At 37.2% G+C, this 24,901-nt stretch overlaps 1 protein-coding gene across 6 annotated transcripts in view; it reads right to left on the bottom strand.

Annotated features, from left to right (window-relative positions):
* FHIT (fragile histidine triad diadenosine triphosphatase) overlaps window positions 1-24,901 on the bottom strand; it is a 1,253,474-nt gene that overhangs the window by 984,033 nt on the left and 244,540 nt on the right. Inside the window, exon 1 of one of the 6 annotated variants that reach the window (XM_064496363.1) lies at window positions 8,190-8,210. The exons of 4 other annotated variants lie outside the window; for them this stretch is intronic. The gene's annotated coding sequence lies outside the window, so the exon portion shown is untranslated. Of the gene's footprint in view, window positions 1-2,100; window positions 2,196-8,189; window positions 8,211-24,901 lie in introns of those variants that run through there. One more of the 6 variants, XM_064496364.1, reaches the window with a different exon arrangement.

The raw sequence follows: 24,901 nt of genomic DNA, 5'->3' as shown, positions 1-24,901 counted from the left end.
TTCTAAATAGTTATCCTGGACAGGAGGGATGGGAATGCTCGAAGAAAGTGGTAGAGCTATATTCTATAGAGTCATGGCAAGAAACAAAGAAGGGGAGGAGCCACCTCATGACTGAAGGTGTCAGAGCAATGATATCCTAATAAAAGGTGTTCTGATAGAAATGATAAAATCCATACTGAGAAACTCTCCCAAAATAGAAGTCAGGTGCAGTGTAGCTCAGGTTCAACCAAAGACATCTTTATGTAGGGGGAGTCAAAAGATACAAATATACCATCCCTATAGTTTTTTTACCTTAAAATGTTTGCATAGATGATACACACACAAAGTAATTAACTGAAATAAGAACCAAGGTACAGTGCAAAATAAGTCTTCCCACTCATGTTTGTAACAATCTATTATGCAGTTTTCAACATATACATATATAAATATATATACAGATAGTTTAAATTTCTATGACCACAAATAACAGCATATTCTAACACTTTTCTCGATATCATAGAGATGGTTCTCTGTAGACATGTTCTTTACAATGGCTTAATTGTATTACAGTGCATAGATTTTCAATAATTTATTGACCTAGTCCCCTGTTGCTTAGACTTTTAGGCTGTTTTGAATCATTTGTTATTAAACAAAATGCCATGATGAATATTTTTGTACACAGGTATTTGGGGGCATCTAGTGATTATATTTCCAAGATAAATTACTAGAAATGAAAATGCTAGGTCAAATGGTTATGTGCATTTTATTTTGATGGTTATGACCAAATAACTTTCCAAAGACAATGTACCAATTTATATTTCTATTCATGATACTGATATATCTTGCAATGAAGGAATGCCAAAATAACCAACAGTTCATCACCAATTTTTTGCCAACTGGCCTTTCCCTCTGAAATGGCAGTCGGGGTAAATATCATCTATTTTTGCTTGTAAGTATAGGCAGGTTATAATTGTTATTATCCAAGATTCAAGGCCATTTCATTACCTACTGCGCCACTCTGTCCTCATTCTGCTATAATTCTAACTGGTCACATAGATCTTTAATTTGCAGATCTCCTCAGAATACAGATTATCTGCATTCTGCAGACATCTGCAAAAAGCCATCCGCAAGTGCGTATTTCATGGCTGAATATTTTTACATAACATCAGCTGGAGCCCATCATTCCAGTATTCTCGCCAAGTGTCACAACCTGCTCTATTATATCAATAAGAAGCTTCAATTAGTCATTTTCTCCCCATGGTGATGACAGCTATAATACCATGCAGTGGTCTGACGAAGTTTGTAATACAAAGTAGAGATGGGGATATTAGAAAGAAGAGGATACAAAATTAGAATAGCGTTAAAAAAAAAAATTCCACCTCCCAAATAGTCATTTGGGGAAATGACAACATTTCTAACACAGTATTCAAGAATGAATACAAAAATGCAATTACGTTCAAAAATGATGGATAAATAAATTCACCATGGGAACACATTCTTGCCCCACACAGAACTCCGGTTTTTATTGACTAATTAGTCATTAAGTGTCATCTCAAAAACAACTATAAATAAAAGAATACTTGGTAAATAGAAAAAATTGTCTTAAATAGAATTATAAGATGAAAATAAATGCCAACAGAGAACACTACTTTGAAAGCACTGTACAGTAGTAAATAAGTTAGAAAGCATAACACTGTCAGCTCTCCTCTCAGGATTTATCCTAATCCTACCACTTCTCACGTTGTCCACTAGGATCATTGGGCTCCAAGCCACCCTCACCAAATCTGCATAGAGCCATGGCTTGCTAACTGACCACCTTGCCTCTCTTGTCCCTTTCATCCTCTTCTATCCAGAGCACCTGGAATTATTTTTTAAAAATATAAAACAGATAACGTCATTTCTTTTCTTTCAGCCCTCTTGCAGTTTCCCTTACGATAAAAATCTAAAAGCTTTACCATGGCTGAAAAGGCCCTACATAATCCAGTCCCACTACCTCTCCAATGACATGTCCCATCGCTCCCTTCTCATCCCCACACTGGCCTCCATCAAGCACAGGCCCACCTCTGAACTTCAGGCCTCACTATAGGTTCTAGCTGGGATGCTTGTCCCCCAGATACTCACATGCATCCCTCCTTCACTTTAATCACATTTGTCCTCAAATGTCACCTCGTCAGAGAGGGATTCTTTGACCAGGCAATCTAAAAAGCAACCCAAAGTATCAATGCATGCTGATTTACTTTCCTTATACCTCTAATACCATTTTATGTTACATTATGTGTGTGTATGTATATCAATTTATTATCTTTATTTCCTTCTAGAATGTAATTTCTATGAAGGCAAGAAGAAGCAAAAATACAAACTGTGCATCCCAGTCAGACACAAAATCGTACTGTGACTGTGAACTTTATCCATAGTTGATAAAACATTATTTAACTTACTTTGGGTCAAATTCATTCAACACAGCAAACATTTAATGAACTTCTAATTATTTATAGAGCTATTATATATTATATATATATATATATATATATATATATATATATATATATAAATTTTTATATATATATATAAAAATAACATATTACATTATATATATGTTATATAATGAACATTTAATTATGTATGAGGTTCCATAAGCACAAATCCCAGGGTCTATTCCTGCAGACAGAACCTTATGCAGTGTTTGGGAGATGAGACACAAAATAGGAACTATTGAAATAACAAATCAACACATTAACAGTCAGAAGCCAACATGAGTAGGGCAGACAATAAATGCCAACAGTAAGTGCCTGGAAGTTCTGAGGAGAGATCTGTGTAGGCTAAGAGAGTGAAGAAAAGTTTCAAAAAGAGAGATGGAGAAGACGTGGAAAAGGAAACCAGGAGGAGAAAGGCATTCTGACTGAGCACACAGCATGGGGAAAACCACAGATTATATGAGTGTTCCTTAAACTTCAGGGTATGGAAGTCTGGTGCTAAATAGTCCACTGATAGGAGAAAGCAAAAACTAATAAAGTTGTATCCCTTTCAATTTTCTCTTTATCTTTCTAATTCATCCAAAGAGAAAGTACTAATTGGTGCTAATATGTCAAAACACCATTCTAACACTTGCTATACGAATAGCTTCATTTTATTTTTGTTGTATTCCTCTTTAAAGTTTAATTCCCCTATTCATGGGAAGGAATTTTGCTTTCCACTTATGAAATAATATATAAATTTCATATTACTTATTTAAGTAAATAAATTGAGTTATTTTAAAGCCATATTTTAAGCTAATCCTGGACCAGGTGGCTAGGACTCTATCTGCTCAGACAGAGCAGAATTCAGCTTTAAAGTAAGTCAAAGGAGCTCAGCAGAGAAAAGCAGAAAGGTAAACTCTTGGCAAAAAGCAAGCAGCCTCATGGCAGGCTAAAGATTTTGGGAAATATTCTGTAGGCCTATATTCTAACTAGTTACAAAGTCAAATTCCTTGGAAACATGCCCTTTGTACAGGACTATGGCATGCGTCTGACTTTCAAGATTGCATGCAATATGACAATCTTCAATTCCATTATACAAATTTAAAGACAAAGTAGAAAACCACAAATACAACTTCATCCTGTATGTGAAATATAAAAGCACAACCATAACTATAGGTTTCATTAAAAAATCTTTTTTATCTCTGTCAGTTAGAATCTGGGGGAAGAAACAGAGGACATGCAAAACTCCAAGCTGGGGTAATCTGTAGAACTATTTACAAAGGTAAGATAATGGTGTGGGGAAACCAAGGATTAATGCAATACATAGGGCTAAGGGAGGAGTCCATTTATAAAGCCCACAGAGGAGAACCTTCCAGCACAGAGCAGAGTAGAAACTGGGAATGAAGGGATAAATGTAAGATACTCAGCATGAAAACCAGGCTGCTTTCAAATATTTCCAAATACTTGCTTGGTGTTTATTTAACACTGTCTAATCACCAGCTCTATGTTGGGATTTGGGTTACAGAGATTGAGTGTAGATGCTGTGGATTTAAACCTCAGCTTGACATTCATCAGCTATGTGAGTTTCTTATGTTACTGAACTTAGCTATTTTTTTTTTTTTTTATAAAATGGGGGATAATAGCAGCATTCACCATAAGGCTGGTGTAAGAAGAAAATGAGTAAATGTATGTAAAGCACTTAGCACAGCTTTGCTCAATAAATGTGTGTGCATATCATTTGGTGTGTGTGCACCAAAATGTTCAAGAAAAACCTACAGGAGAAGAGCTTAAAATTACAGAAATTCTCAATTTAAACTGCAATAACTTAATACTTTATATGATTTGGCCAAAAACCCTCAGATTATTCCATTTTATTGATAAAATATCTCCAAAGGAGAAAAATTATGTAGACTAGTAGAGATGGGTGGGAGTGATGGTTGTGGTGATGGGTGGTGCTGCTGGCAGGGAGAGGACAATAAAGACCTCCTGGAGAAGGTGATATTTAAGATGAGACAAATCTGAAGCCTAAGAGCAGTTAAGTAAGGAAAGAGGTGGGTAAACAGTACTCCCAGCAGAGGGCACCTGAAGTGCCAATGCCCTTGGGAAGAAGAAACATCACAGGTTCAATGATCAAGACATGAAAGAGTAAAGGGGGTTTGGGGAAGACTATAGATGGAGAGGTAGAACTCCCAGCCATGTTTAAAGAATTTGAATGATATTTTTCCTGAGTGCAGTGAGAGGCCCTCAAAGGATTTTAAGCTGGGAAAAAGACATGATCCCACGATCAGGTTATATAAATAGAAAACCACTTCTAAAGGGAATGGGGAGACACTGAAGAGTTTTGAGTCAAGGGTTGGACAAGAAAAATTGTGTTTCAAACTTTTTATCATTTTACTGAATGCCTAGATGTTATAAAAATAGTTTATGAAATGTCACAATTTTTCCTTGGGTAAACTATATACATGTGTTCATTCAATAACTCATTCATTCATTAAGATATTTATTGAGCATGTAATATATACCATGAATTGTGCTTAGATGGGAACAGGAGAAGAGACCTCACAAATAAGCACTACAGAAAGTGCTAAGATTTGAAAGGCAAAGGGCATTACTGAGAGGTGGGTAAAACTCCGAAGGTAGGAGCACACAGAGTGACAAAACATATTCCAGAATGGTTAGAACATAGAATGCATGGGCAGTGTTGACACACTCATTCAGTAAGAGTTTAGTGAGCACCTACTAGGTGCTAGCATTGTACAACCATTGGTGATACAGTGATAAATGAGAAAACACTCAAAATGTGACAAGAATAACTTCAATCATTGCAGACAGTACTAGTAGGTTGATTATCAAGAGTGCATGCGGAAGAAAGAAAAGAGCAGTGCCTTAATTTAAGGAGGCTTGGAGTAGCAATAAAATATTTTTAATTAAAACTTCTCTACTGAGAATAGGCAGTCTTTGAAAGCCTGTGTAAACTGTAAATGAATTACATGCAAATATACTAGTGATATTAGAGCTTTTAAAATGACATTATAACTTTTGAAATGTCAAATAACTTTGAATGTCAAATGCCACACCCCCAAAAAATATCACAACCATGAATTGTCCAGCTGATCCCAAATCAAACCAACCTATTTAAAAGGGAACTGCTCATTCCTTACACTGATTGGAGGAAATGGCTCAAAGGTGGTCACATCTTCCCTTTGTCTTCACAGAATCTTGGTGCTGATACAGACTCAGCAAGTCAGCTAAGGTCCATTTGGGGCAGCTGGAGAAGGGGAGAAAATGTGTTCCCTGCCCACCACAAACTTTTTCAACTCAGCCTCTGATCATGCCAAGACGTTACAGTGTAATAATGGTAATTTAATAATGCCGTCAGCCGGGCTCTGCCCACATTAGAAAGCTCAGGAAAATAAATGAGGCTTGCAAGCCAAACAGAGGGAAACTTCTCCAGGCAGGGCCTGCAGCAGAGAGATACCTGGTAATGAAATATCCGCTGTCTCCATTCATTATGCAAGAGGTAAACCTTAAAAGGGGGTCTGGAAAGGTGAAGCTCTCGAAATGGAAATAAATAAATAAGCTCACCTGCCATGCGAGATCTCTGAAAATGACTTGGAAGGGCTGCCCAGAGACTTTCCCCGGGGATGTGGTAAAGTTTCATCAGACGACAAGGGAGGTAATTATGTGCTTGGGCACATTTGCTGGATAAATTGGCCTCCTTACCTTCATCTTCCCGTGTGGGCACCAGATACAGAAACTGTGTTTAAACTCTACATGTTCTCTCTGGCTTTTACCATAAAAAAGAAATAAAAATGTGTCCTGGGTGCTTGGCAAATCAGTCCAGTGTTAGATGGGAATCCATTATCTTTGACCTTCACATTTTTGCCTCTTCTGACTCAGAAAATCCTCAGAAACTCTTTCAAGTAAAGAGATATGATGTCTGGGAGGTCCTCACTTTCAGAAGAAAGATACTGCTTTTGCAATATAAAAATTATAGGTGAAGTAAGTGATTTCTTTATTTCTTATTTCAACTGGTCTGTTGTTTGATCAATTTTTTAAAATCTACCTAAAACAATGGAAGCTTTGTTTACCAACCACGTTATTAACTTATTACGTTAATAGCCATTTCTTACCCTTCTCTGTCTTTCCTCTCAATTATCAAGACAACTCTAACATTCCTCCATCTTAGCTTCTTTATAGAAAAATTCTGACAGGTAACTGTCTGCCATTCCTCTGTCACTTCTGAAACCAGTAATGGGATGTCAGAGGAGGAACAGTTAATTAAAATTGTGGAATCCACTTTGCATCCTCTCACAGTCAATAAAAGTACTACAATTAAGGATGTGTTTCAACACATGATGTAACTAATATAACTCACATTTTTAAATAACATTTGGCCATTAAAAATCAAAAATCATTAATATGAACGAAACATTCAGTAAACATCTTGCTTCACTGGCCATAAAACTCTTTTTGCTCAACTAGTGCAGTAGATTTGATATTGAGATCAATTAAGAAGGTGTTTTCTAGTAATAAACCAAGGAACATTTCTATAATCTGCCAGTAATTTATGGGAATAAAAAATATACCTGAATATCCCACATGGGCTAACCGTGCTATCGTTAACAAACTCAGGTTACTCCGTAAACATTAAAGAAAGAAATGCTGGGGGGCATTATGCTAAGTGAAATAAGTCAGACGGAGAAAGACAAATACTATGTGATATCATGTACATGTGGAACTAAAAATTACAACAAACTAGTGAATATAACAAAAAAGAAGCAAGCTCACAGATACAGAGAACAAACTAGTGGTTACCAGTGAGGAGGACGGGGAGGGGAAAGTTAGGGGTTGGGGAGCAGGACTTGGAAGCTGTTGGGTGTAAGACAGGCTCAAGGATGTATTGTACAACATGGGGAATATAACTAATATTCTGTAATAACTGTAAATGGAAAGTGACCCTTAAACATTGTATTAAATTTTTAAAAAAATTTTAAAAAGAGAGAAAAAGAAATAGTGAGACAGGAAGGGGGCAGGGCAAAGCCTTTCAAGGAATGCTACAGCAATTAACATCAAAATGGTGGAAGATTCAACTCCCAGTAGGCTTGAAGTTCAAGATGGTGGGAGATTTAACTTCTGGTAGACTTTAAGCTTCATTATATGCTTATTGTAATATATTAGCATGTTGAATAACATGCCTACAGGCGCCATGACAGTCCCAAGGCTAGCCACAAAAGGTCAAAAAGTGGGAAATGGCCAACTTCCTGGGAATCCCAGCCCCTTCCCCAGGCTAGTTAGACTGGTATCTTCCACTTATTAGCATATGAAGCCACCAAGCTCAGAAAAACTGGCAACAGAGTTCCTCACAGCCGCTGCCTTCTCTATCTCCCTTTTCGGACATGGCCATCTCCGACACTCTGTCTATGGAGTGTGTACCTACTTTTAATCTGAGCACCCAACCCCCACACCTCATGCCCTTTCTCTTGCCTTTCAATGTATCTCTCTGAATAAATCTACCTTTACTCAACTGTGGCTCACTCTTAATTCTTTCCTGTGCGAAGCCAAGGACCCACACTTCGTGGGGCACGTCCCAGGGGCTCAACCAAAGCCTGGGACACGTTTCTCCTCACGCCCCACATCCGTTTTTCTTGCATCAATAGCACAGAACAGCACTTGAGAGTTCAGACTCTGGAGACAAATGCTGCTTGTTTCAGCCCTGCCTCTGCTTCTTTCTAAACATGAGATTGTACTCACTTGGTTTTACTTCTCAGAGCCTCTGTTTCCTTGTCAGCAAAATGGAGAAAACACTCTCTAGTCATGGGGCTGCTGTGAAGATTAAATGAGATAATATGCATAAAGCATTTTGAATAGTGACTAGGATCTTGTAAAGGTTGGATAAATATAAGCTGTTCATCTTACTTGATTTCTTTATTCATTTAATAATTGTATTCCTTAAGGGCCTGGTAATTTAAGAACATTCATATACCTGAAATATATTTATTTTATACTATTGCACTATTCATTTTTCTACATAAGAATTAGGGAGATGTTACATCAGGAGGCCTTAGTTCCAAATGCAGCCACTCATTTTTAGTGCAGGCATCTGTTAAGCAAAGGAGAACAAAGGGGTCAAACCACCTCAGTTGCTGCCAGTTTTTACCCTTGTTTATAAACTAACTCCATGAGAGTCAAACTACACTCTCCAGGGAGCACTTGTAAAAGTCCCCGATTTATGGAAGTATTTACTTTGGGGTTTGGGGTTTGTTTTTTCACGTTTATCTCTGAGACAGCTTGCTAAAGTTAACAGTCCAGCAATTTTATTAAACTCTTTTCAATTTCAGCATTTTTTAAAGAGCATATAGAAATCACACTGGCAATGGCTATTTAAACTTCCCAGTGGGTGCCAAAAATAATAAAAGAACACTTAAATGACCATTTTTGAGCTGAGCCAACAGCATGTGGCCTAATTATCCAACTACATGAAAAATTCTATGGATTTTTTACCAGAGTATAAGGGTTTGATATGCACAGTTCAGAACGCAAACAGCCACCTTACTGGGGTCTTTCAAGTCTAAATATAAGGTCCAAGTCTATCAGGGTAAATTTCTCCTGTTTTCCCTTCTGATTTACTTTTAAGAAATGATAAATGAACAAGACAGTAAGAAACTGACACAGCTAAGCCACTAATGAATGCAAGTAAAGAAAATACCATTGTGCTAAGTGTTCTCCATTTCTAACACAATTTTCATGGTAGGTATAATTATGCACATTTTACAGATGAGGAAACCAAAGCCCCAAAAGGGTAAGTGCCTTACCCCAGAGAGTAGGCATCAGAGCTGGTGTCCTGGTTATCCTCTGTTTGCCCCTTTAGATCCTTTGGCATCTCCTGTGCAACCCTCTACAGACTCAGCTCTCACGCCTTCTGGGCTTCTGTTTGGTTAAGACAAGGCAGGCAGCCTTTGCTTGTTGTCCCTATCTTAAAATCATCACCCCTTTATTCTGTTTTCTTCATCACGTATGTAAACATTATCATACACTTATTCATCAAGTCATTCAACTCTATTTACTGAAAATCTACCATATACCACGCATGCTGTTTAAGTGCTGAAATACTGAAGTAAATAAAACTCACATGGCCCTTGCCCTATTTATTTTCTCTTCTTTTCTTTTCCAACTTAAATATCAAATATAAATATTCCCTGAAATCAGATACCAGGTCATCTACAAATCTTTGGACAGTGGTGGACACATTATAGATGCTCAATAGTTGAAGGATAAAAGAATAATTGATGGGTAAAAGACAATCATCTGAAGTATCTGCAAGACCAGTGTAGAAGCCATCAAGCCTAAGGCTTTGTCAATAATTTGCTGAGCAAACCCATAACAATGCCCCCCATTAAAATGAGAATTAAGAACAATGATGCTATCTGATGTTGATAAAGGTGAGGTGAAATGAGCATTGTCATAAACCACTAGAGTAAGTATGAATCAGTGCCACCTTTCATACGGCAATTTGCTTGAACACCACAAGCAGGCTTGTGACTCAACTAATTGCCTGAGAAACAAATCCTAGAAGCATAATTAAGGATGAGCCCAAAGATATAGTTATAATTATGTTCATGGATAATCTGAAATTTTAAAAAATGGTAATAACCTAAGTGTTCAGCAGTAATGGATTGGATTCATCAATTAAGGTACATCATATAATGAAACATTAAAAATGACTAAAGATAATAATATCATATATGTCATGGCATAAACATACAATGTTTTATTAACTGAAAAAGGAGGATATAAAGTTATATATAGAATAACCCAGTTTTTCTTTTTAAAAAATTTTGATATATGAGAAGAAAAAGGTCTAAAATAGCATTGTCCAATAGAAATATAATACAGGGTGCATATATAATTTTAAAGTGTCTAGTAGTCACATTAAAAAAAGTAAAAGATGAGATTCGTTTAATGATGTCTTTTAATTAACCCAGCATACACAAAATAACAATAGCTTAAATTCTTTTTTTCTATACTAAGCCTTTGAAATCTGGTGTGTAGCTTATACCTACAGCATGTGTCGATTCAGTCTTGCCACATTTTAGTTACAAGCCACATGTGGTTAGCAGCTACCAGATTGGACAGCTCTGGTAAGCCTTAAAAGCAGGTATGGAGAGTAGGAATTTCTATGATTTTTTACTTTCTTCTTTTTTTTTCTCCTTCCTTTTACAATTACAATTTATAATTTTGCTATTGACATAGACTATTCTGTAATACAAGAACAAAGTTGTTTTAAAATATTAAGAACAAGAAGGTTTTTTCCTGTCTCTGGAATACTTTTTTGTCTCATCGTCTCTGCAGTTCACAGACTACCTGCTTCCTTGAATTAGAAAAATGCCCTCCTTTCTTCCCCTCTCTTTACAGACTTTGAATAATTACCTAGCTTCTGCCCTTGGGCAAGTGAGTAAGGATCAAATAGTGCTACTCTTCAGAGCTGCAGCTAAACCAGTGCCTGCTTTCCAGTGGTGCAACCCGGAATCTATCAGGACTCGAGGCACTGTTTTAGCAGCTCTCGTGGGTTTGTGGAAGGGCATAGAACGGGATCAGAAAGTGCTTAATTTGAGGTTAATTAAATAGTGATGACAAGCCTTAATCTCCAACTTGTCATCAGATTGTAAACACTGATTGCAGCTGCAGCCATCTGCAATAAACCTATTGAGAGACATCTTGACCAGAATGAAATGAGTATGTTGGTTACTCAGATGAAGCCGAGAGAGGCAAGATCAGAGAAATCCAGTCCCTTGTAATACCAGGAGAAATAGAGACCCGAAAGGAGAGAAATCAGAGGAGAATGTGTCAATTCTGATTCCTTTACAGCCTTACCAAAAAAAAAAAAAAAAAGAAAAGAAAATTACTGGATCCCATGAGCCTGGAGGCTGAAAGAGCTGAAGTCCATTGGACTGAGAACTTGGAGGACACTGAAATAACTCTAACACTATTAAATACCACTGATGTGTTTCCGTGGAAAATATGTCTGAGCCGCCGCATGTGCTGGGACCTCTGGATGTATACCAGTGGAAGTGAGCTACAGCAGGAGTTGGGTGGGGGGTGGTTGGGGGTGGTGTGAGGCGGGGGTAGGGTGGATAATAGTTACAGTGTGTTAGGTACCTACTGTGGGTTAGGCACTTCACATATAATTTATCTGATAATTCTCACAATTATTTAACAAGGTAAGTATTATTATTTTCTCCATTTTAAAGAAGAAAATGCTAAATGTTAAAGAAGTGTCCACCTTGCTGCAGGCCATGCAGAATATGGGTTGAACCCAAATTTGAATACAAACCGTCTAACTATCTAATGTAAACTCTAAAACTCAGGCAGCTCTGCCTCCAGCCTGTGGCAATGGTGAGGAAGTGATCAAGGTGAAAGAATAGTGAAGTTCATGAGGAAGATGGAAAGAAAAGAGCAAAAATTCCCCAAAGAGGACCTAACCAGGAAGTTAGATGGCACAGTGAAAATCTACGAGATGGGTCAACGTTCTGCTACCACTGTTCTCAGTGCACACTGAAAATGCCCTTTCTGGCCTCACTGACGTGAAGAACACTTCCTCATTCTTCAAAACCCAACACAGGTCAATCTGCACCTCTTCTGCAAAGCCTTCCCAAAACCTCCTGGTGAGACTGGCACATTTCTTATATTAACAAAGTGGGAGGCATGGGGAATTGGGAAGGAGATGACTTTGGTGTGATGGGCTAGACACCATGTCGTATGTAGAGAAAGTTAAGAGAGAAAATTTGAACCTTGAGGATGAGAAAAACTGGAGTGAAAGCCCCATAAAAGCTGTCAAATAGTTAATAGACTAATCTGTATGGTTTAAATCTGTGTATTCTTCCCTGAAACCTTTCTGAAACAAGACAAAACATTCATTCATTTGTTCATTCCCAACTGCTGTAATAGTGCTAGAGAGAAACACAGACACAATTCTGCTGTCAGGGTACATACATCTAATAGGGATAACAAAGTCATAATAAAAGATCACACAAATAAATGGATAATTGTGGTAAGTGTTCCGAACAACAGGTAAATAAAATGTGATGATTTCTTCCAAGACACAAAACTGGAATCGATAAAGAGAATATGCAGGAAAATAAGCTTCAGTTCACTATTAGGAAGAATTTTCAAATAATCCACACATTCCAGAAATGACCCATGAATGAGCACACTTTCCCCTCCTGGCATTGGATGCGCCCAGGCTGAGGCCAGGGAACACAAAGGTGCAGCCCCTGATGACCTCTCAACTCTCCTCCAGCTCTAAGAAACTATGACCCATCATTCTAAACAAAATATTTTCTCAGATGGTCATTAGAATTTGCTAGACTGAATTTCCAGGAGAGTCGGGAAATTTGTGCAGAGAAGAATCATTTTCTGTACGTAGAGGGGAGTCAAGCAAAACTGAGTCTCCTAAATGGCACTGATGCACCTCTGTTTTACGTATTGCTCTGGAAGCTTCGTGAGGATCGGGTACCATGAACTTGCTCATCACGGACTCATCAGTGCATGGTGCACAGCACATACTAAATATTTGTTAGATGAACAAAGGAACATGGTACCAAAATGTACCAGTGCAAACACACTCACTCATAAAAACTTTCTTTACTGTTAAGGACCTTATAATTGAACTTTCTTGAATAACTAATAAACATAAACATCAGTCAATCACTTGCCTCCTGATTAATAGCTATGGTCCCTTGTCCAAACAGTCACTTAGTTCCATTAAAAATTAATAATTTTCCATGGAATAAATACACACCACGCATAGTAAATCAAGGGTTCCACTTTTAGTAAGCAATTAAGTAAAGCAGAGAGATTAAGAATCTATTAACTAAGACAGAACTCCATGAACTTGCCCTCCAAGCAAGCCATCATTCATTTACTACCCATTTCTCCTCTAAATTTTTAAATTAGCCGGGAAAATAGTAGTTTTGAAAACACAATAAATAACATTAATATGTGGCCATATTTTGGTTAACATTTTCACGCCAACACAGGTGTTTTTGTTAAACAGTGTGTTCTGTTTGTTTTCACTCCTGTGAAGTGAAGAATACATTAGGGAAGATCAATACAAAACTGAGGCGCTATATGTAAAATGTTAAGGGTCTATTCATTGAAACATTATGAACCATGCTATAGAACTTAGCCGGGTCAGAGCTAAATTAAATTATTGATCTACATTCATTTTTCCCTTTCTGTGTGACTATCTCCTGATTTTTAACAACATACATTATTGCCTATATAGCAAATGAATCATCTTATTTTTAGGCACAGCATGTCTGTAGACCAACAATTTTCTAAAATTAATTGTCATATTGGCAGCATTCAGATTTATAACTTGAACTCCTCTCGCATAAACATCTAAATATCCAACATAAAATTTATAAGCTTTTGTAGCACGAACTCAAAGGGAAAGAGGGTAATTTTCATTTTTTCCAATACAAAGAATCCAGAGAAAAAATGAAATGTTACTTTTCTTAACATTATTTCACTACTTTATGATTCTTGGTACATTTCACTGATGAGGCCAAAATGTATTCTTGACTTTTAAAAAACGACTTCACTGTATTACTAAGCAAAATGATGCCATCAACACTTTGTGAATTGAAGTCTTTTAAATTTTCTGACCTAAATCTTCCTCAAGATGTGTAACCTCAAATTCTGTAGGCAGTTTTACCTATCACTTTGGAGATTTCTTTGAATACAAAGAAATCTCAGCCCTAACCAGCCCCCAAAGTGACAGAATGTGTCTTGAATTAGGATCTTCTCTCATCTGCTGGAAAGGGAAAATGGGTAAATAATCTGTAGGAAATGTAAATTCCACAGACCCACGTTAATTCATGAAAAAGGAAGCTGACATACAGCTCTTGGTAGAAATGATCTTTGATTTGGGGCTATATTTAGCCAGTAAATTTTGCCTCCTGGGAAAATATTTTCTCTTCAACGAAGTTGTGTCATACACAGAGGCCTCTTCATTTTCTCTAATGGAGATACAATCATTCTGACTTGTGCACCAAATAAGGCAAAAATTATCCCCAACATGTAGTTTGAACATTTGTATCAAAATACAGTAAAATACCATTTCAGAGTCTGATGAGAAGAACATGTGAACTCACAAAATGCCTGCCTCGCTCAGGTAGAGAAACGGTCCATTGCTTTCCTTCACGCTGATTGTCACTGCAAGAAGCTCCCGGCATTAGGGGCATGTCCCACAGTCTCACACAGATGCCAATCCCTGTAGCTGGGACAAGGGGATTCTAGCCTCACAGCAGGCCTGAGGGAATCTGTTTCTCTACAGGTCTGTTCCAAAGCTGAGCGCCCTTTGCACTAGAAATCAATGTCATCCAACAGAAACTCCAGGAGAAAGTTAAATACCAGCAGCAAAAATGTCTCTTGTGTACCAGTCCCTTCCCACTGTGTTTCTGCCAGGTGACAAGAAGCAGTGAGGAAAACAGAGCAAGCAAGGGCTGAAGAGAGAAAAATTAAAGAACTGCAGAACTTGAGAGTTGAAAGGGGCAAAATTTCAAATAGGAAAAGACTCAAGCATCTTACTATGCAGACATGCATAATGCAGTCTGGGGAAGGGCAGCAGGCTCTCTTCCTGGAGGGCCAACTGAAGGTCATCAATACTGTAGGAAGTGCCTTCACCAGGCACCTTTTGTTTAGGGGGGAGGGCACCTTGGGCCTTGGGGTTCTCAGCACACAAGACAGAATCCATCTCTCGGAGGTGGACTTCATTAAACAAGCTCCCAAGTCCAACTCATGACACCCAAATGTCAAAGTGGAAGTCTACAATTTGTGATACAACTGTCGCACAGATGTCAGAATAACCAGAACATTCCCTTTCTGAAGATGCCCTCCATGCAAAGCCAAATCCTAATCAGACAGCAATCTGACGTGTAAGCAATCTGAACAAGAGGAGTTCATTTGATGAATAGAATGTTAAATAGCATCAGGGGAATGGAGTCAACCAGAGGGAGAAAATACACAATGTTTGTTGGCTGCAGCTCCCTGTATCCAGTGCCATAATAGAAATGGCCTTGCCAACAGAATAACAGCGCTCCCAGTTCCTCATAGGAGACCCGTCTCCTCCAACAAGGGTTCCATGTGCATTCATTCTGCCTTTCCATCGCTGTGTACCCACAATCTGAATGGCAAAGTCCTGCCTTTGTCCTAAAAAACCTGCATCATTTTCTCACCGTGAATTAAAATATATTCCTTATGACAAATGAACATATGAAAAAGAGTAGAATAAAAATTATTGTATTTCTTCCACCCAGAAAATTACAGGTAGATAGTCTTTCAGTCTCTTTCTTAGGTTGACCATCTAAAATTTTCATTTTGCAGACAAAAAAGAGCCATTTATTGGAATTCCACATGGTCAACCTAATATATGGGTTCATACATACAGCATATCAAAGTAGGATCACACCTTACATTCTGTTTTGCTGCTTTCATTTAATTAATCAGGGCCCATAAACAGTTTTCCATGCTATGAAGTAATATCAGATCATCAGATACTCTGGTACATGCTTCTTTGCCAAAACCTCTGATTATTTCCTTAAGGAACATTTCTAGACATAGAATTTTTGGGTCAAAGAGTATGCACACACCCATTCATTTCTATATTACTTACAGCAGCTTTTATCCAATAACAGTGGAGTTGAATAGTTAGAACAGAGACTCAAAGAGCCTACAATACTTAGTCTTTGGTCCTTTACAAAAAAGTTTGCCAACTGCTGACCTAGAGTCTTCAGTGAATGAGAGATGTAACATCTGCAATAGAACATCCACCCAACGAAAGGACACAGACTCCCCATTTGTAAAATTCACCATGACCACAAGCAGATCCACTCCATTTCAAACATTTTCTACTCTTTAGCAGTTTTTAATCAGTCCAAAAGTTCTGTGTGGTATAACTCCACTTATCATTAGAATAGTGTTAAAGAATACTATTAGAGAAATGTAGCTCCATTATTTTTAAAAATAGAAATTATTATAACCTAAGATACAAATGGGAACCAAATCAAACGAGATGAGGTAAGTTACAAAAATTCCATTTTTGCATAACAATCTATAGTAAACACAGATACACATGTTCTTAAGCATTTAATATAAAAATTGATTATTAAATAAAAAGACTAAAAGAGATTTCATTTTTTGGGCCTTTGATTTGAAACAGCTAAGAATTTTAGGCTGGATTCCCTTTACTCATGAGCAAGACTCAGAAACTTGGCTAAGGAAAAAACATTTAACTTTCCTTTGAAAAAGAATCACTTGGACTATGTCTGAATTTTTACAAATTCCTCATTAATTAGATTTTAATCTACGTGACTATACCACATGCTAGAAAACCATCCAAATACAAACTCTATGAGATGGTTTTACTGCCATTACTTTAAGAGCCATTTAAAAGATTTTCTATGAGATAAAGATTGGGTGATTTATCATGGTTTTATGCTCCTTTAATCTGCTCCATCTTCCCATTGTAAAATAAATATTGGTTTTAAAATAAATGGTTCTGCCCTGGTTTTGATGAGAAAAATTGCCCTGTAAATCACAAGCTCACATGTGCCAAACTCTAGGTCCAATGTTAACTAGCTCATTCTGACAAAAAAATAAGTCAATTTTATAGAACAAATTCTAAGGAAGACAATTACTTAAGTATATTATCAATGCTGCAAAGTAACTAATTTAAGGTGTGTACTTTCCCACTCCTTGCTTTTTAATTCTCAAAAATAAAAAAAACAAAAACAAAATTAGTTGATTGCATACTAGTCCTTCAATTGGACTTTTCAAAAATGTATTCTTTACCACAGTTTGTATTATATTCTCTCTAACTCTAATATATAGGTTATGTAATTGAAAATAAATACAAGCAAATCTGAGGGTTGTATGATAATATCTTTATGAATCACTTTTTTCATACTCAGAAGGGCATGTCAGTTTAATAGTTGCTTCCTTGAACTATTTCACAGAGCTCTGAGAAGTTAACAGTATACGTATTTTCCTATAGTAAGCATAATGGCTGAACACTTGGCAATATATGAGTGGTTTCAAGCAGTGCTTCACTAGTTATCTAAGATGAAATACTAGTTGACCGTATTTTTCCTTTCCAATATGCTGTGGGCTTGTGATATAATACTAAAATACAATTAAAACACACTTGGATATTGTGGTAATGCCAAATTGCTAGAAAAGTTTCTAAACCTGCACTGTCCAGCAGGAAAAAAAGGTCAGCCACATGTATGATTTTAAACTTTCCAATAACCACATTAAAAAATGTAAACAGAAACAGGTAAGATTAATTTTAATATTAAATAATAATTTAATAGCCAAAATCTTATTTCAACATGTAATCAATATAAAAATATTATTGATGAAATACTATGTTACCACTTACACGTGGAATCTAAAAAATAAACCAGCCAAGTGAATATAACAAAACAGAAACAGACTCACAGATACAGAAAACAAACTAGTGGTCACCAGAGTGGGGAAGGGCAAAATAAGAGTAGGGTATTAAGAGGTACAAACTACTATGTGAAAAATAAATAAGCTAAAGGCTGTATTACACAGCATAGGGAATATAGCTGATATTTTATAATAACTTTAAATGAAGTGTAATGTATGAAAATATTGAATCAGTATGCTGTACACTTGAAACTAATATAATATTGTAAATCAACTATACTTCAACAAAAATATTATTGAGATATTTTACTTTTTTTTATACTGTCTTTGCAAATCCATTGCATATTTTACACTTGTAGTATATCTTAATTCAGACTGGCCACATTTCAAGTACTCAATAGGCACATGTAGCTAGTGGTTACTGTGTTGGACAGGGTAGTCCCAAACCCTTATTCTCAAGGTCTGACCTCCCTGTTCACATTTTGAGTGGTATTGGCGAAACCACAGTTCCCTTCAGAAGAGCATCTCTCAGTTCTCTTCCGTAATTTTCTGCCTGATGTTTTATAATTGAGGTCTCCATTCCAGATTAGGATAACACTTAAATAAAGAAATTAGCACACTCATGATGGTGGCTAACTTCATCCTTTCAGGAAGGGAATCACCATTAACAAGGAATGGGTGCAGAAGTCTCCTCTGCTCTTCCTTCTCTAAAGCAATTACCACTCTGAATGAAGGTGTTTTATTTCCTTCTGTCCACATTGTTATACTTTCTTTACAGATTATATTCTTAAGCATCTACATAAAGCTATTAACAAGGGAAAATATGTTTGTGCTTTACAGAGACATGTGCATTTAATGTGCTTGTCTTGTATAAATCCTTACCATATTCCAAAGGCAATTGCTGAAACCAATTCTCACATCTTTCTACCATACACTCAGTGATCTATGTCTTTGGACCCTGTACTGCCTCCTAGCTTGAATTACTCATCATTTAAATCACAGCTTAAATGTCACTTCTTCAGGAAATCTTTGCTAATCTGTCCTTTGCCCGAATATTAGGTTCCCTGTTAAATGCTCTGACCTTTCCTATACTGCACTTACCTCAGTTGTAAATATCTATTTTTGTAATGATTTGTTTCATGTCCATCTCCCTCATGAAAATGTAAGCTAGCATCAGCACAATTCCCAGTACACAGAAGATATCTATAACATGTTTCATATGAATGAATGAATGATACTCCATTCCAGGAAGCCAGACTTCAACTCAGCTCAGCTAGAAATCATGTTTCTCAGTCTCTTATTGTGACATGAGCTTAGAATGTATATATCATAAACTTATATCAAAAATATATCATAAATTTATTAAAATGAATGTTTCAAATACATTACCATAAAGTTACTCATGGTACATGGTTTTGACCTTTTATTCTCTAGTGTATCTATATTAGTGTATTTTCCTTTCTAATACTATTTGTGTTCCTCTCTCTGTGTCTCTCTCCATCTCTGTCTCTCTCACTCTTTCCCTCCCTCTCTCTGTCTCTGCAGTTGATCAAATGTGCCAGATGTCTATGTGTTTAGTTATTCTTTCAAGGAATCATCTTTTGCTTTCCTGCTCTTCTCTGCTGTTCCTTTGTACTCAGTTTCATTTGTTTTTGTAATATTTTTTATTATATTTTCTCTTTGCTTTATTTTGCTTTACTCTGCTATTCTATTTACAGTTTTTTGGTTGAATGCTTAACTCACAATCAGTCCTCCTTCATTGTGAATACATGCATTTGGATCTATAAATTTTCCTTTATGTACCTCTTTACCTGGATCCCACAAGATCTAAGATAAAGTATCTACTAATTTCCATCACCACTTTTCTTTGACTCAAGATTTAGAAGTATAATCTTGAGTTTCTAAGTGTATAGAGTTTTTGATGTTTGTTTTGGGCCTCCTAATTTTTTTTCTCTGAGATAAGAATGTAGTAAATGTAATTTTTATTAATCAGTGGTAAGGCTTTCTATGTGTGCATATTCTCTGGTAGTGGAGTTCAGAGTTACATGTATGTCTATTCTATCAAGCTAATCAGTTATGTAATTTAAATCTTCTTTACCCTTTCTAAGTCTTTTAGTTTGATTTTTCAGTGTCTGAGAGAAAATGTTTAAAACCCCCAGTTACAATTACCTAAGTTTGCAATACTTCATGGTGATATTGTCAATTTTTACTTTATATTTTTTTGAAACGGTGCTACTAGGTAATGTAGGTAGAGGATTAAATATATCTTCCTGGTGAATTGTTCTTTTGTCATTAAATAATAACTTTCTTTATCTGTAATAACATTTTTTAAAGTACATTTTGTCAGATATAAATACAGGGTCACCAGACTTCTTTTGAAAGGTATTTGCATGGTGTATTATATCAATTTCTACCTGTTTTCTTTCCATCTTCCATGCCATTGTTCTTAATAGGAGTGTCCCTTATAAGCACTTTGTAAAGAGTATTACTGTTTCTTCTTCTTCGTGCAACTTAGAAATCTCTATCTGTTGACACACAGGATGAATCATCTTTTTGTTTGTTGTGATTCCTGATACATTTGGCCTTATTTCTATCATGAGATTGACCTATGGTTTCCCCAAAGTCAGAGATTATCTAAAGGTACCAAGTACTGCACACCATGGGAGGCATGTCTAACTACCTTAGGTTCATAACTTAGCTATTCTCAATAAGTCACTTAGACACATTAGCAAACTATATTCTCTTAAAGCTATAAGGTAATCAATCCTTACACAAATGACACACAAAAATTTCCAAATTACAGTGGCCAGTCCACTACTCTATTTCTTCACTTGTTAACATGAATATAAAAGAATCCATCTGTCATCTACCTCCACTGTTGCTCTACCTGCCTCTCCCCTCATGGTTTTTTCTCTCTTCTATATGATACAGCTTTCATCTTGTCTCCTCCTTTCCTACATGCCTTCTTCCCTACCCCAGGCTCTCAGCATCTCTTACTTAGACAATTGCACTGCATCCTTTCTCCACCTGCCTTCATCTTACTACCTTCCACTCCAATTCACCTTCCAGTTAAATAAGGACCTCGCATTATAAGCTAAGCATTTTGAACCTTACCTGGCAGGTGAGTGTGTCTCAAACTGAAATCCAAAGACACAAACTCATAGCTCCAACCATCTTTTTTTCTAACTTATGGTTTTACCCAATTAACATTCCAAAGAATCTAAATGACAACCTGATAATTGAGCTGTGTTTTCCAATAGCAGTGCCTGACTTTGTCTTTTTTTCCCCCATCAACTCTGTTCTGTTCTCAGTATCACTGGCACCAAATGATCACCTAACGTGACAGCTTTCAACGTCCATTGCGTCAGTGAGCACATCTGGGTGTTAGCTTGGCAAGTCCTAATGCTAAAATTGTCCCACGTCTGCCATTGTGCTCTTCAGAGGAGATGATTTGCAATTGAAAGATATTGTCATTGAATAAGGCTTTAATTTATTAAGTTATTTAATTAATGGAGACTTTGATATGACATCATAAAAACTCATAGTGTGGCAGAGTTATGGTCTATTTTAATCGTTACAGGCTAATGAGAAAAGAACAAAGGCAGAATTAATATGTAAATGATGTGTTTATATCAAATGAAAGCCAAATGGTGTTACGGGACACTGTACAAGAGATTTCTCCATCTTTTAAACAGAGAAAAGTGGTGAGAGAATTGAGTCATCATATGCCTCAGAGCAGTAAAGGCATGGCAAATAAAAAGAGCCTTTGCCACAGTAGTCATTACACTTTATTCAATATTCATATATCAAAAACGTGTTAATTCTTAATCAATAAATATTGAGTGCTAAATATTGTTCTAGGCACTGAAGATGTAGAAGTAAAAAAGACAGGCAAAATCCCTACCCTGATAAAAGTTATATTCAGACAATGAACAAATTAATATAAACTTATAAAATGATGGCCGGTAGTGATAAGTCCTGTGAAGAAAAATTAAGCAAGATAAGGAGATAGAGAGTGATGGGGGATGAGGACAATTACTGTAGGCGGAGTGGTCAAGGAAGAATTCTCTGTAGAGATGACATTTCAGCAGAAATCTGAGTGCGGCAAAGAGGCAAGGCATAGAAATATCTAGGGGAAAAGATTTCCAGAAAGAAGCAACACAGCAAATACAAAGATGCTGAGGTGAGAATAAGCTTGACATATATGAAGAACAGCAAGAAACTAGTGTGACCAGACCACACGGGGACAGAAAAAGACAGTGATAGGAGACATGATAAGAAAGAAAAGCATAAACCAAATCTTGAAGGGCCTTGAGACTATGGCGAAGAGATTGGATTTATTCTGAGGATGACAGGGAGCTACTACAGGGTTCTCTACAGTTCATGCACAGTACCAGAAAGGGGCACCGAGACAGTGCGTATAGAAACAGGGTTAGTGTAGATTTGCTGGAGATGAGGTAGTTTCCTCTCATTGTTTCCAATGTGAAATAAGGGAATTAGCATAGTGGGAGAATTGGGGATGGAAGGTGGAGGTTTGAGGTCGAGGGGAAGGTGTAAAACTGTTGTCTCATAGAGTAGAAGTATTAGGTAAATGATGAAGGACTGCCAAATAGAGCAGAGGACATACTTGACTTTTGTGGACATAAACTCAAAGTCACGCGATCAGCATGGGTTTGTGTTCTTCTCCACTCATCTGCACTCAGGTCCAAAGTGGGCAGAAAGCTAAGAGAGGTCAGAGTTGTGCCAGATGAACACGACACAGAGAGATGAGCAAAGAACAGACTAACCATGATGCCTACTCTGGGCAAGAAGGGATGTGAGGGCATGAGAGGGATAATGAGTAGAGGCACACCTCATTTTACTGCACTTTGCTTGATTGTACTTTGAAGATACTGTGCATTTTATAAATTGAAGGTCTGTGGCAATCCTGCATTAGAGTAAGTCTAACAGTGTCATTTTCCCCACAGATTTTGCTCACTTCATATCTCTGTGTCACATTTTGGTCTTCCTTGTAATATTTCAAACTTTTCATTATTATCATGGTGATCAGTGATCTTTGATGTTACCATTTTAATTGTTTTAGGGCATCAGGGACTACACTCATATAAGACACTTAATCAACAAATGTTGTGTGTGTTCTGACTGCTCCACTGACCAGACGTCTCTCCCCACCTCCTCAGGCCTCCCTATTCCCTGAGCCACAACAATACTGAAATTAGGCCAGTTAATAACACTACAATGACCTCTAAGTGTTCAAGTGAAAGGAACAGTCACACGTCGCTCATTTTAAAGCAAAAGCTAGAAATGATTAGGTTTAGTGAGGAAGGCATGTCCAAAGCTAAGCCACGCTAAAAGCTAGGCCTCTTGTGCCAAGCAGTTAGCCAAGGTGTGAAAGCAAAGGAACAGTTAGTTCTTGAAGGATATTAAAAGTACTACTTCAGTGAACACACAAATGCTAAGAAAGTGAAATAGCCTAATTGCTGATATGGAGAAAATTTTAGGGGTCTGTATAGAAGATCAAACCAGTCACAACATTCCCTTAAGCCAAAGCCTAATCCAGATCAAAGCCCTAACTCTCAATGCTATGAAGGCTGAGAGAGGTGAGGAAGCTACAGAAGGCAAGTCTGAAGCCAGAAGTGGTTGTTCATGAAGTTTAAGGAAAGAAGACTTCTCTATAACACGAAAGTGCAAGGTGAGGCAGCCAGTGCTGGTGTAGAAGCTGCAGCAGCTGATACAGAAGATCCAGTTAAGATAATTGATGAAGATGACTACACTAAACACCAGATTTTCAGTGTAGAGGAAAGAGCCTTATATTGAAAGAAGATACCACCTAGGAATTTCATAGCTAGAGAGGAAAAGTCAATGCCTGACTTCAAAGCTTCAAAGGACAGGCTGACTCTCCTGCTAGGGGCTAATGTAGTTATTGACTTTAAGTTGAAGCCAATGTTCATTTACCATTCCAAAAATCCTAAGGCCCTTAAGAATTTTGCTAAGTCAACTCTGCCTGTGCTCTATAAACAGAAGAATAAAGCCTGGATGATAGTATGTCTGCTGACAACATCGTTTACTGAGAATCTGAAGCCCTGCTGAAACCTACTGCCCCCCCCCCGCACCAAAAAGATTCTTTTCAAAGTATTACCACTCATTGACAATGCACCTGTTCACCCAAGAGCTCTGATGGAGATGGTCAACAAGATTAATGTTGTGTTCATGCCTGCTAGCACAGCAAGCATTCTGCAGCCCGTGGATCAGGAAGTCATTTGACTTTATTATTTAAGAAATACATTTTGTAAGACCACAGCTGCCATAGAGAGTGATTCTTCTGATGGATCAGGGCAAAGTAAATTGAAAACCTTCTGGAAAGGATTCTCTAGATACCAGTAACAAGATCTGTGATTCATGGGAAGAGGTCAAAATATCAACATTAACAGGAGTGTGGAAGAAACTGATTCTAACCCGCATGGATGACTCTGAGAGGGGTTCAGAACTTCAGTGGAACAAATAACTGCAGATGTGGCAGAAATAGCAAGAGAACTAGAATTAGAAGAGGAGCCTGAAGATGTGACTGAATTGATACCATCTCATGATAAAACTTGAATAAATGAGGAGTTGCTTCCTATTCATGAGCAAAGAAAGTGGTTTCTTGAAATGGAATCTCCTCCTGGTGAAGATGCTGTGAAGACTGTTGAAATGACAATTTAGAATATTATACAAACTTAGTTGATAAAGCAGAGTCAGAGTCTGAAAAGACTGACTCCAATTTTGAAATAAGTTCTACTGTAGGTAAAATGCTATCAAACAGCCCTGCATACTACAGAGGAATCGTTAGTGAAAGAGTCAATCAAGGTGGCAAATTTCATTGTTGTCTTATTTTAAGAAATTGCCACAGCCACCCCAACCTTCAGCAACCACCACCCTGATTAGTCAACAGCAATCAACATCAAGACAAGACCTGCCACCAGCAAAAAGATTATGACTCACTGAAGGCTCAAATGATGGCTAGCATTTTT

Source organism: Camelus dromedarius, chromosome 17 (assembly GCF_036321535.1).
Source record: "Camelus dromedarius isolate mCamDro1 chromosome 17, mCamDro1.pat, whole genome shotgun sequence".
Classification (NCBI taxonomy): domain Eukaryota; kingdom Metazoa; phylum Chordata; class Mammalia; order Artiodactyla; family Camelidae; genus Camelus; species Camelus dromedarius.
Note: the sequence above shows the minus strand (reverse complement) of the source record. Positions and strands in the feature narration are given on the sequence as shown.